This window comes from Mesoplodon densirostris, chromosome 3, assembly GCF_025265405.1.
Source record: "Mesoplodon densirostris isolate mMesDen1 chromosome 3, mMesDen1 primary haplotype, whole genome shotgun sequence".
NCBI lineage: Eukaryota > Metazoa > Chordata > Mammalia > Artiodactyla > Ziphiidae > Mesoplodon > Mesoplodon densirostris.
In genome coordinates, this window is record NC_082663.1 from 179,925,637 (window position 1) to 179,938,119 (window position 12,483).

The window sequence follows — 12,483 nt, forward strand, 5'->3', positions numbered from 1 at the left end:
ACAGGAGGGGTATCTCAGGCAGGGCAATAGAAAGCTTCCAGAAGAGCGCCCGGGGCCAGGACCATCCTGGCTGGCCTGCAGGCACCAAGTTGGCCTGCGTGCTGTCGCTGGTGTGGCTCCAGGGCCCTTCCTCTAGGCTTTCAAGCGCTTGTACATATTCAGGTGTTTTACCTGGGAAGGGTGGGAACAGTTCAGCAGCAGCTGGCCTGGGGCTCAGCTCACGTTTACTCACAGATGCCTCAGCACGGTCCCCCAGCTTTGCAATGAGGACGCTCCTTGCATGGGGGGTGGGTTGCTGGCTGTATGGGAGGTGATTCCCCACCTCTGACCAATTTCAGAATTGTTTACCACTGGAGCAAGTGCCCTGATAGGGTTTCCCTCTGTATAACTGGTGGGTTCAGGTTTTTTTTTCTTTTATGGTTCGAGTTAGATTTGATTCCTCTTTTATGTATTTATAGATATCAGCATGGAAATAATTCATTCCTATAAATACATCTGTGTGAAGGGAATAACTTTTTTCTGTTTTATTTTAAAATTTTATTTTTTTAAATTTTGAAATTTAATTTTATTTATTTTTTTATACAGCAGGTTATTATTAGTTATGTATTTTATGCATATACATGTATACAGGTCAATCCCAATCTCCCAACTCATCCCACCACCACCACCCCATGGCTTCCCACACTTGGTGTCCATACGTTTGTTCTCTACCTCTGTGTCTCTATTTCTTCCCTGCAAACCAGTTCATCTGTACCATTTTTTAGGTTCCACATATATGCATTAATATACAATATTTGTTTTCCTCTTTCTGACTGACTTCATTCTGTATGACAGTCTCTAGATCCATCGATGTCTCTACAAATGACCCAGTTTCATTCCTTTTTATGGCTGAGTAATATTGCATTTTATATATGTACCACATCTTTATCCATTCATCTGTCTGTGGGCATTTAGGTTGCTTGCATTACCTGGCTATTGTAAATAGTGCTGCAATGAACATTGTGGTGAATGTGCCTTTTTGATTTATGGTTTTCTCTGGGTATATGCCCAGAAGTGGGATTGCTGGATCAGATGGTAATTCTATTTCTAGTTTTTTTAAGGAAACTCCATACTGTTCTCCATAGTGACTGTATCAATTTACATCCCCACCAATAGTGGAAGAGGGCTCCTTTTGTCCACACCCTCCCCAGAATTTGTTGTTTGTAGATTTTCTGATGATGCCGATTCTAACAGGTGTGAGGTGATACCTCATTGTAGTTTTGATTTGCATTTCTCTAATACTTAGTGCTGTTGAGCAGCTTTTCATGTGTGTCTTGGCCATCTCTGTGTCTTTTTTGAAGAAACGTCTCTTTAGATCTTCTGCCCATTTTTGTATTGGGTTGTTTGTTTTTCTAATATTAAGCTGCATGAGCTGTTTATATATATATTGGAGATTAAACCTTTGTCCATTGATTCGTTTGCAACGATGTTCGCCCATTCTGAGGGATGCCTTTTTCCATTCCCGTTTTTTTAACAAAAAAGGCAAGAAAGAAAAAGAAGCAGAACACTAATGTGGGTAAAATATGCCTTTTGAAATGGTCGTTTTGAAATATGGACGTCCTTTGAATTTTTTGGTCGATATGTGACCCCAGGATTTGTTTTCAGGGCAGGTGTCATTTACAGGCCTGCAATGATTTTGAATATCAACTGACCATTGGCGCTGGGATTAAAGCTGCTGTTGCGTGAAACGGCCACAAGGTGGCAGCAGTTCTCCCTTCGCAAATCTGGTTACTAGAGCAACAGAGCCTCAATGGAGGTCGTGTTCTAGATTGGAATTTAGAATGGAATGTGCCAGGAGAAAGCCCCTCAAGTTTGTCTCACTACTTCTTGTTCGTGTTTTTATTTTTTATTAATTTTCTATTACAGCAAGTTTGATTACAATGTTTGGCTTGTTGTAGGTGTGGAAGATGTGGTTCTTTTACACATATACAGATGTCTGTTCTTCCTGGGATCCTTTTCCCGTGTACGTTAGGACAGAATGTTGAGTAGTCTTCTCTTGGTATTCCGTAGGTCTTTGGTGATTATATATGTCACCTGTGTTTGATTATGTCTGTTAACCCCGATATCGTAATGAAACCAATCCTCACACCTTTCCATTGGTGAACCATAAGTTTGTTTAATGAATCTGTGATTGCCCTTCTCCGTGGAAATATCTGCCCTGGTATCCATTTTTAGGTAACACCTATAAGTGATATGATACGATATGTGTCTTTCACTTTCTGACTTACTCCAAGTCACGTGATTACCTCTAGACTCATCTACGGGGCTGCAAATGGCATTGTGTCCTTTTTTTCCTTGGCTTCTATTCTGCCTTAGCGAGGTCCATTTTCAACAATGTGATTCCCTGAGGGTTGTGGATTAGCTGACCTGGGCAGCCTTACCCTGCCGGCCGGCCCTCCCCAGGTGTGCCTGGTTGAGGTCAATAGAAACAGCGCTCCAGGCAGCAATAGCCCCTGAAGTTGTGCCTGACTCCATATTCTCTGCCCCGTCAGCAGTCTCGGGGCTGTGCTGGTGGGAGGGAGTGAGGGGCCAAGGCTTTGTTGGTGGCCCGGTGTGAGTGGGGCTCTGCTGGCCTTTCTGCAGGAGTTGCCAGGCTGCCACCTGTAAAGAAGAGGATGTGTCACCCATACCTTCCGCTGGAATTTCTCTCCGGACAGAGGTGAGGAAGGAAAAAAGCAGTGGGGGCCGGGACAGGAGGGGTATCTCAGGCAGGGCAATAGAAAGCTTCCAGAAGAGCGCCCGGGGCCAGGAGCATCCTGGCTGGCCTGCAGGCACCAAGTTGGCCTGCGTGCTGTCGCTGGTGTGGCTCCAGGGCCCTTCCTCTAGGCTTTCAAGCCCTTGTACATATTCAGGTGTTTTACCTGGGAAGGGTGGGAACAGTTCAGCAGCAGCTGGCCTGGGGCTCAGCTCACGTTTACTCACAGATGCCTCAGCACGGTCCCCCAGCTTTGCAATGAGGACGCTCCTTGCATGGGGGGTGGGTTGCTGGCTGTATGGGAGGTGATTCCCCACCTCTGACCAATTTCAGAATTGTTTACCACTGGAGCAAGTGCCCTGATAGGGTTTCCCTCTGTATAACTGGTGGGTTCAGGTTTTTTTTTCTTTTATGGTTCGAGTTAGATTTGATTCCTCTTTTATGTATTTATAGATATCAGCATGGAAATAATTCATTCCTATAAATACATCTGTGTGAAGGGAATAACTTTTTTTCTGTTTTATTTTAAAATTTTATTTTTTAAAATTTTGAAATTTAATTTTATTTATTTTTTTATACAGCAGGTTATTATTAGTTATGTATTTTATGCATATACATGTATACAGGTCAATCCCAATCTCCCAACTCATCCCACCACCACCACCCCATGGCTTCCCACACTTGGTGTCCATACGTTTGTTCTCTACCTCTGTGTCTCTATTTCTTCCCTGCAAACCAGTTCATCTGTACCATTTTTTAGGTTCCACATATATGCATTAATATACAATATTTGTTTTCCTCTTTCTGACTGACTTCATTCTGTATGACAGTCTCTAGATCCATCGATGTCTCTACAAATGACCCAGTTTCATTCCTTTTTATGGCTGAGTAATATTGCATTTTATATATGTACCACATCTTTATCCATTCATCTGTCTGTGGGCATTTAGGTTGCTTGCATTACCTGGCTATTGTAAATAGTGCTGCAATGAACATTGTGGTGAATGTGCCTTTTTGATTTATGGTTTTCTCTGGGTATATGCCCAGAAGTGGGATTGCTGGATCAGATGGTAATTCTATTTCTAGTTTTTTTAAGGAAACTCCATACTGTTCTCCATAGTGACTGTATCAATTTACATCCCCACCAATAGTGGAAGAGGGCTCCTTTTGTCCACACCCTCCCCAGAATTTGTTGTTTGTAGATTTTCTGATGATGCCGATTCTAACAGGTGTGAGGTGATACCTCATTGTAGTTTTGATTTGCATTTCTCTAATACTTAGTGCTGTTGAGCAGCTTTTCATGTGTGTCTTGGCCATCTCTGTGTCTTTTTTGAAGAAACGTCTCTTTAGATCTTCTGCCCATTTTTGTATTGGGTTGTTTGTTTTTCTAATATTAAGCTGCATGAGCTGTTTATATATATATTGGAGATTAAACCTTTGTCCATTGATTCGTTTGCAACGATGTTCGCCCATTCTGAGGGATGCCTTTTTCCATTCCCGTTTTTTTAACAAAAAAGGCAAGAAAGAAAAAGAAGCAGAACACTAATGTGGGTAAAATATGCCTTTTGAAATGGTCGTTTTGAAATATGGACGTCCTTTGAATTTTTTGGTCGATATGTGACCCCAGGATTTGTTTTCAGGGCAGGTGTCATTTACAGGCCTGCAATGATTTTGAATATCAACTGACCATTGGCGCTGGGATTAAAGCTGCTGTTGCGTGAAACGGCCACAAGGTGGCAGCAGTTCTCCCTTCGCAAATCTGGTTACTAGAGCAACAGAGCCTCAATGGAGGTCGTGTTCTAGATTGGAATTTAGAATGGAATGTGCCAGGAGAAAGCCCCTCAAGTTTGTCTCACTACTTCTTGTTCGTGTTTTTAATTTTTTTTAATTTTCTATTACAGCAAGTTTGATTACAATGTTTGGCTTGTTGTAGGTGTGGAAGATGTGGTTCTTTTACACATATACAGATGTCTGTTCTTCCTGGGATCCTTTTCCCGTGTACGTTAGGACAGAATGTTGAGTAGTCTTCTCTTGGTATTCCGTAGGTCTTTGGTGATTATATATGTCACCTGTGTTTGATTATGTCTGTTAACCCCGATATCGTAATGAAACCAATCCTCACACCTTTCCATTGGTGAACCATAAGTTTGTTTAATGAATCTGTGATTGCCCTTCTCCGTGGAAATATCTGCCCTGGTATCCATTTTTAGGTAACACCTATAAGTGATATGATACGATATGTGTCTTTCACTTTCTGACTTACTCCAAGTCACGTGATTACCTCTAGACTCATCTACGGGGCTGCAAATGGCATTGTGTCCTTTTTTTCCTTGGCTTCTATTCTGCCTTAGCGAGGTCCATTTTCAACAATGTGATTCCCTGAGGGTTGTGGATTAGCTGACCTGGGCAGCCTTACCCTGCCGGCCGGCCCTCCCCAGGTGTGCCTGGTTGAGGTCAATAGAAACAGCGCTCCAGGCAGCAATAGCCCCTGAAGTTGTGCCTGACTCCATATTCTCTGCCCCGTCAGCAGTCTCGGGGCTGTGCTGGTGGGAGGGAGTGAGGGGCCAAGGCTTTGTTGGTGGCCCGGTGTGAGTGGGGCTCTGCTGGCCTTTCTGCAGGAGTTGCCAGGCTGCCACCTGTAAAGAAGAGGATGTGTCACCCATACCTTCCGCTGGAATTTCTCTCCGGACAGAGGTGAGGAAGGAAAAAAGCAGTGGGGGCCGGGACAGGAGGGGTATCTCAGGCAGGGCAATAGAAAGCTTCCAGAAGAGCGCCCGGGGCCAGGAGCATCCTGGCTGGCCTGCAGGCACCAAGTTGGCCTGCGTGCTGTCGCTGGTGTGGCTCCAGGGCCCTTCCTCTAGGCTTTCAAGCCCTTGTACATATTCAGGTGTTTTACCTGGGAAGGGTGGGAACAGTTCAGCAGCAGCTGGCCTGGGGCTCAGCTCACGTTTACTCACAGATGCCTCAGCACGGTCCCCCAGCTTTGCAATGAGGACGCTCCTTGCATGGGGGGTGGGTTGCTGGCTGTATGGGAGGTGATTCCCCACCTCTGACCAATTTCAGAATTGTTTACCACTGGAGCAAGTGCCCTGATAGGGTTTCCCTCTGTATAACTGGTGGGTTCAGGTTTTTTTTTCTTTTATGGTTCGAGTTAGATTTGATTCCTCTTTTATGTATTTATAGATATCAGCATGGAAATAATTCATTCCTATAAATACATCTGTGTGAAGGGAATAACTTTTTTTCTGTTTTATTTTAAAATTTTATTTTTTAAAATTTTGAAATTTAATTTTATTTATTTTTTTATACAGCAGGTTATTATTAGTTATGTATTTTATGCATATACATGTATACAGGTCAATCCCAATCTCCCAACTCATCCCACCACCACCACCCCATGGCTTCCCACACTTGGTGTCCATACGTTTGTTCTCTACCTCTGTGTCTCTATTTCTTCCCTGCAAACCAGTTCATCTGTACCATTTTTTAGGTTCCACATATATGCATTAATATACAATATTTGTTTTCCTCTTTCTGACTGACTTCATTCTGTATGACAGTCTCTAGATCCATCGATGTCTCTACAAATGACCCAGTTTCATTCCTTTTTATGGCTGAGTAATATTGCATTTTATATATGTACCACATCTTTATCCATTCATCTGTCTGTGGGCATTTAGGTTGCTTGCATTACCTGGCTATTGTAAATAGTGCTGCAATGAACATTGTGGTGAATGTGCCTTTTTGATTTATGGTTTTCTCTGGGTATATGCCCAGAAGTGGGATTGCTGGATCAGATGGTAATTCTATTTCTAGTTTTTTTAAGGAAACTCCATACTGTTCTCCATAGTGACTGTATCAATTTACATCCCCACCAATAGTGGAAGAGGGCTCCTTTTGTCCACACCCTCCCCAGAATTTGTTGTTTGTAGATTTTCTGAGGATGCCGATTCTAACAGGTGTGAGGTGATACCTCATTGTAGTATTGATTTGCATTTCTCTAATACTTAGTGCTGTTGAGCAGCTTTTCATGTGCGTCTTGGCCATCTCTGTGTCTTCTTTGAAGAAACGTCTCTTTAGATCTTCTGCCCATTTTTGTATTGGGTTGTTTGTTTTTTTAATATTAAGCTGCATGAGCTGTTTATATATATATTGGAGATTAAACCTTTGTCCATTGATTCGTTTGCAACGATGTTCGCCCATTCTGAGGGATGCCTTTTTCCATTCCCGTTTTTTAAGAAAAAAGGAAAGAAAGAAAAAGAAGCAGAACACTAATGTGGGTAAAATATGCCTTTTGAAATGGTCGTTTTGAAATATGGACGTCCTTTGAATTTTTTGGTCGATATGTGACCCCAGGATTTGTTTTCAGGGCAGGTGTCATTTACAGGCCTGCAATGATTTTGAATATCAACTGACCATTGGCGCTGGGATTAAAGCTGCTGTTGCGTGAAACGGCCACAAGGTGGCAGCAGTTCTCCCTTCGCAAATCTGGTTACTAGAGCAACAGAGCCTCAATGGAGGTCGTGTTCTAGATTGGAATTTAGAATGGAATGTGCCAGGAGAAAGCCCCTCAAGTTTGTCTCACTACTTCTTGTTCGTGTTTTTAATTTTTTTTTATTTTCTATTACAGCAAGTTTGATTACAATGTTTGGCTTGTTGTAGGTGTGGAAGATGTGGTTCTTTTACACATATACAGATGTCTGTTCTTCCTGGGATCCTTTTCCCATGTACGTTAGGACAGAATGTTGAGTAGTCTTCTCTTGGTATTCCGTAGGTCTTTGGTGATTATATATGTCACCTGTGTTTGATTATGTCTGTTAACCCCGATATCGTAATGAAACCAATCCTCACACCTTTCCATTGGTGAACCATAAGTTTGTTTAATGAATCTGTGATTGCCCTTCTCCGTGGAAATATCTGCCCTGGTATCCATTTTTAGGTAACACCTATAAGTGATATGATACGATATGTGTCTTTCACTTTCTGACTTACTCCAAGTCACGTGATTACATCTAGACTCACCTACGGGGCTGCAAATGGCATTGTGTCCTTTTTTTCCTTGGCTTCTATTCTGCCTTAGCGAGGTCCATTTTCAACAATGTGATTCCCTGAGGGTTGTGGATTAGCTGACCTGGGCAGCCTTACCCTGCCGGCCGGCCCTCCCCAGGTGTGCCTGGTTGAGGTCAATATAAACAGCGCTCCAGGCAGCAATAGCCCCTGAAGTTGTGCCTGACTCCATATTCTCTGCCCCGTCAGCAGTCTCGGGGCTGTGCTGGTGGGAGGGAGTGAGGGGCCAAGGCTTTGTTGGTGGCCCGGTGTGAGTGGGGCTCTGCTGGCCTTTCTGCAGGAGTTGCCAGGCTGCCACCTGTAAAGAAGAGGATGTGTCACCCATACCTTCCGCTGGAATTTCTCTCCGGACAGAGGTGAGGAAGGAAAAAAGCAGTGGGGGCCGGGACAGGAGGGGTATCTCAGGCAGGGCAATAGAAAGCTTCCAGAAGAGCGCCCGGGGCCAGGAGCATCCTGGCTGGCCTGCAGGCACCAAGTTGGCCTGCGTGCTGTCGCTGGTGTGGCTCCAGGGCCCTTCCTCTAGGCTTTCAAGCCCTTGTACATATTCAGGTGTTTTACCTGGGAAGGGTGGGAACAGTTCAGCAGCAGCTGGCCTGGGGCTCAGCTCACGTTTACTCACAGATGCCTCAGCACGGTCCCCCAGCTTTGCAATGAGGACGCTCCTTGCATGGGGGGTGGGTTGCTGGCTGTATGGGAGGTGATTCCCCACCTCTGACCAATTTCAGAATTGTTTACCACTGGAGCAAGTGCCCTGATAGGGTTTCCCTCTGTATAACTGGTGGGTTCAGGTTTTTTTTTCTTTTATGGTTCGAGTTAGATTTGATTTCTCTTTTATGTATTTATAGATATCAGCATGGAAATAATTCATTCCTATAAATACATCTGTGTGAAGGGAATAACTTTTTTCTGTTTTATTTTAATATTTTATTTTTTTAAATTTTGAAATTTAATTTTATTTATTTTTTTATACAGCAGGTTATTATTAGTTATGTATTTTATGCATATACATGTATACAGGTCAATCCCAATCTCCCAACTCATCCCACCACCACCACCCCATGGCTTCCCACACTTGGTGTCCATACGTTTGTTCTCTACCTCTGTGTCTCTATTTCTTCCCTGCAAACCAGTTCATCTGTACCATTTTTTAGGTTCCACATATATGCATTAATATACAATATTTGTTTTCCTCTTTCTGACTGACTTCATTCTGTATGACAGTCTCTAGATCCATCGATGTCTCTACAAATGACCCAGTTTCATTCCTTTTTATGGCTGAGTAATATTGCATTTTATATATGTACCACATCTTTATCCATTCATCTGTCTGTGGGCATTTAGGTTGCTTGCATTACCTGGCTATTGTAAATAGTGCTGCAATGAACATTGTGGTGAATGTGCCTTTTTGATTTATGGTTTTCTCTGGGTATATGCCCAGAAGTGGGATTGCTGGATCAGATGGTAATTCTATTTCTAGTTTTTTTAAGGAAACTCCATACTGTTCTCCATAGTGACTGTATCAATTTACATCCCCACCAATAGTGGAAGAGGGCTCCTTTTGTCCACACCCTCCCCAGAATTTGTTGTTTGTAGATTTTCTGATGATGCCGATTCTAACAGGTGTGAGGTGATACCTCATTGTAGTTTTGATTTGCATTTCTCTAATACTTAGTGCTGTTGAGCAGCTTTTCATGTGCGTCTTGGCCATCTCTGTGTCTTCTTTGAAGAAACGTCTCTTTAGATCTTCTGCCCATTTTTGTATTGGGTTGTTTGTTTTTTTAATATTAAGCTGCATGAGCTGTTTATATATATATTGGAGATTAAACCTTTGTCCATTGATTCGTTTGCAACGATGTTCGCCCATTCTGAGGGATGCCTTTTTCCATTCCCGTTTTTTTAACAAAAAAGGAAAGAAAGAAAAAGAAGCAGAACACTAATGTGGGTAAAATATGCCTTTTGAAATGGTCGTTTTGAAATATGGACGTCCTTTGAATTTTTTGGTCGATATGTGACCCCAGGATTTGTTTTCAGGGCAGGTGTCATTTACAGGCCTGCAATGATTTTGAATATCAACTGACCATTGGCGCTGGGATTAAAGCTGCTGTTGCGTGAAACGGCCACAAGGTGGCAGCAGTTCTCCCTTCGCAAATCTGGTTACTAGAGCAACAGAGCCTCAATGGAGGTCGTGTTCTAGATTGGAATTTAGAATGGAATGTGCCAGGAGAAAGCCCCTCAAGTTTGTCTCACTACTTCTTGTTCGTGTTTTTAATTTTTTTTAATTTTCTATTACAGCAAGTTTGATTACAATGTTTGGCTTGTTGTAGGTGTGGAAGATGTGGTTCTTTTACACATATACAGATGTCTGTTCTTCCTGGGATCCTTTTCCCATGTACGTTAGGACAGAATGTTGAGTAGTCTTCTCTTGGTATTCCGTAGGTCTTTGGTGATTATATATGTCACCTGTGTTTGATTATGTCTGTTAACCCCGATATCGTAATGAAACCAATCCTCACACCTTTCCATTGGTGAACCATAAGTTTGTTTAATGAATCTGTGATTGCCCTTCTCCGTGGAAATATCTGCCCTGGTATCCATTTTTAGGTAACACCTATAAGTGATATGATACGATATGTGTCTTTCACTTTCTGACTTACTCCAAGTCACGTGATTACCTCTAGACTCATCTAAGGGGCTGCAAATGGCATTGTGTCCTTTTTTTCCTTGGCTTCTATTCTGCCTTAGCGAGGTCCATTTTCAACAATGTGATTCCCTGAGGGTTGTGGATTAGCTGACCTGGGCAGCCTTACCCTGCCGGCCGGCCCTCCCCAGGTGTGCCTGGTTGAGGTCAATAGAAACAGCGCTCCAGGCAGCAATAGCCCCTGAAGTTGTGCCTGACTCCATATTCTCTGCCCCGTCAGCAGTCTCGGGGCTGTGCTGGTGGGAGGGAGTGAGGGGCCAAGGCTTTGTTGGTGGCCCGGTGTGAGTGGGGCTCTGCTGGCCTTTCTGCAGGAGTTGCCAGGCTGCCACCTGTAAAGAAGAGGATGTGTCACCCATACCTTCCGCTGGAATTTCTCTCCGGACAGAGGTGAGGAAGGAAAAAAGCAGTGGGGGCCGGGACAGGAGGGGTATCTCAGGCAGGGCAATAGAAAGCTTCCAGAAGAGCGCCCGGGGCCAGGACCATCCTGGCTGGCCTGCAGGCACCAAGTTGGCCTGCGTGCTGTCGCTGGTGTGGCTCCAGGGCCCTTCCTCTAGGCTTTCAAGCCCTTGTACATATTCAGGTGTTTTACCTGGGAAGGGTGGGAACAGTTCAGCAGCAGCTGGCCTGGGGCTCAGCTCACGTTTACTCACAGATGCCTCAGCACGGTCCCCCAGCTTTGCAATGAGGACGCTCCTTGCATGGGGGGTGGGTTGCTGGCTGTATGGGAGGTGATTCCCCACCTCTGACCAATTTCAGAATTGTTTACCACTGGAGCAAGTGCCCTGATAGGGTTTCCCTCTGTATAACTGGTGGGTTCAGGTTTTTTTTTCTTTTATGGTTCGAGTTAGATTTGATTCCTCTTTTATGTATTTATAGATATCAGCATGGAAATAATTCATTCCTATAAATACATCTGTGTGAAGGGAATAACTTTTTTCTGTTTTATTTTAAAATTTTATTTTTTTAAATTTTGAAATTTAATTTTATTTATTTTTTTATACAGCAGGTTATTATTAGTTATGTATTTTATGCATATACATGTATACAGGTCAATCCCAATCTCCCAACTCATCCCACCACCACCACCCCATGGCTTCCCACACTTGGTGTCCATACGTTTGTTCTCTACCTCTGTGTCTCTATTTCTTCCCTGCAAACCAGTTCATCTGTACCATTTTTTAGGTTCCACATATATGCATTAATATACAATATTTGTTTTCCTCTTTCTGACTGACTTCATTCTGTATGACAGTCTCTAGATCCATCGATGTCTCTACAAATGACCCAGTTTCATTCCTTTTTATGGCTGAGTAATATTGCATTTTATATATGTACCACATCTTTATCCATTCATCTGTCTGTGGGCATTTAGGTTGCTTGCATTACCTGGCTATTGTAAATAGTGCTGCAATGAACATTGTGGTGAATGTGCCTTTTTGATTTATGGTTTTCTCTGGGTATATGCCCAGAAGTGGGATTGCTGGATCAGATGGTAATTCTATTTCTAGTTTTTTTAAGGAAACTCCATACTGTTCTCCATAGTGACTGTATCAATTTACATCCCCACCAATAGTGGAAGAGGGCTCCTTTTGTCCACACCCTCCCCAGAATTTGTTGTTTGTAGATTTTCTGAGGATGCCGATTCTAACAGGTGTGAGGTGATACCTCATTGTAGTTTTGATTTGCATTTCTCTAATACTTAGTGCTGTTGAGCAGCTTTTCATGTGCGTCTTGGCCATCTCTGTGTCTTCTTTGAAGAAACGTCTCTTTAGATCTTCTGCCCATTTTTGTATTGGGTTGTTTGTTTTTTTAATATTAAGCTGCATGAGCTGTTTATATATATATTGGAAGTTAAACCTTTGTCCATTGATTCATTTGCAACGATGTTCGCCCATTCTGAGGGATGCCTTTTTCCATTCCCGTTTTTTTAACCAAAAAGGAAAGAAAGAAAAAGAAGCAGAACACTAATGTGGGTAAAATATGC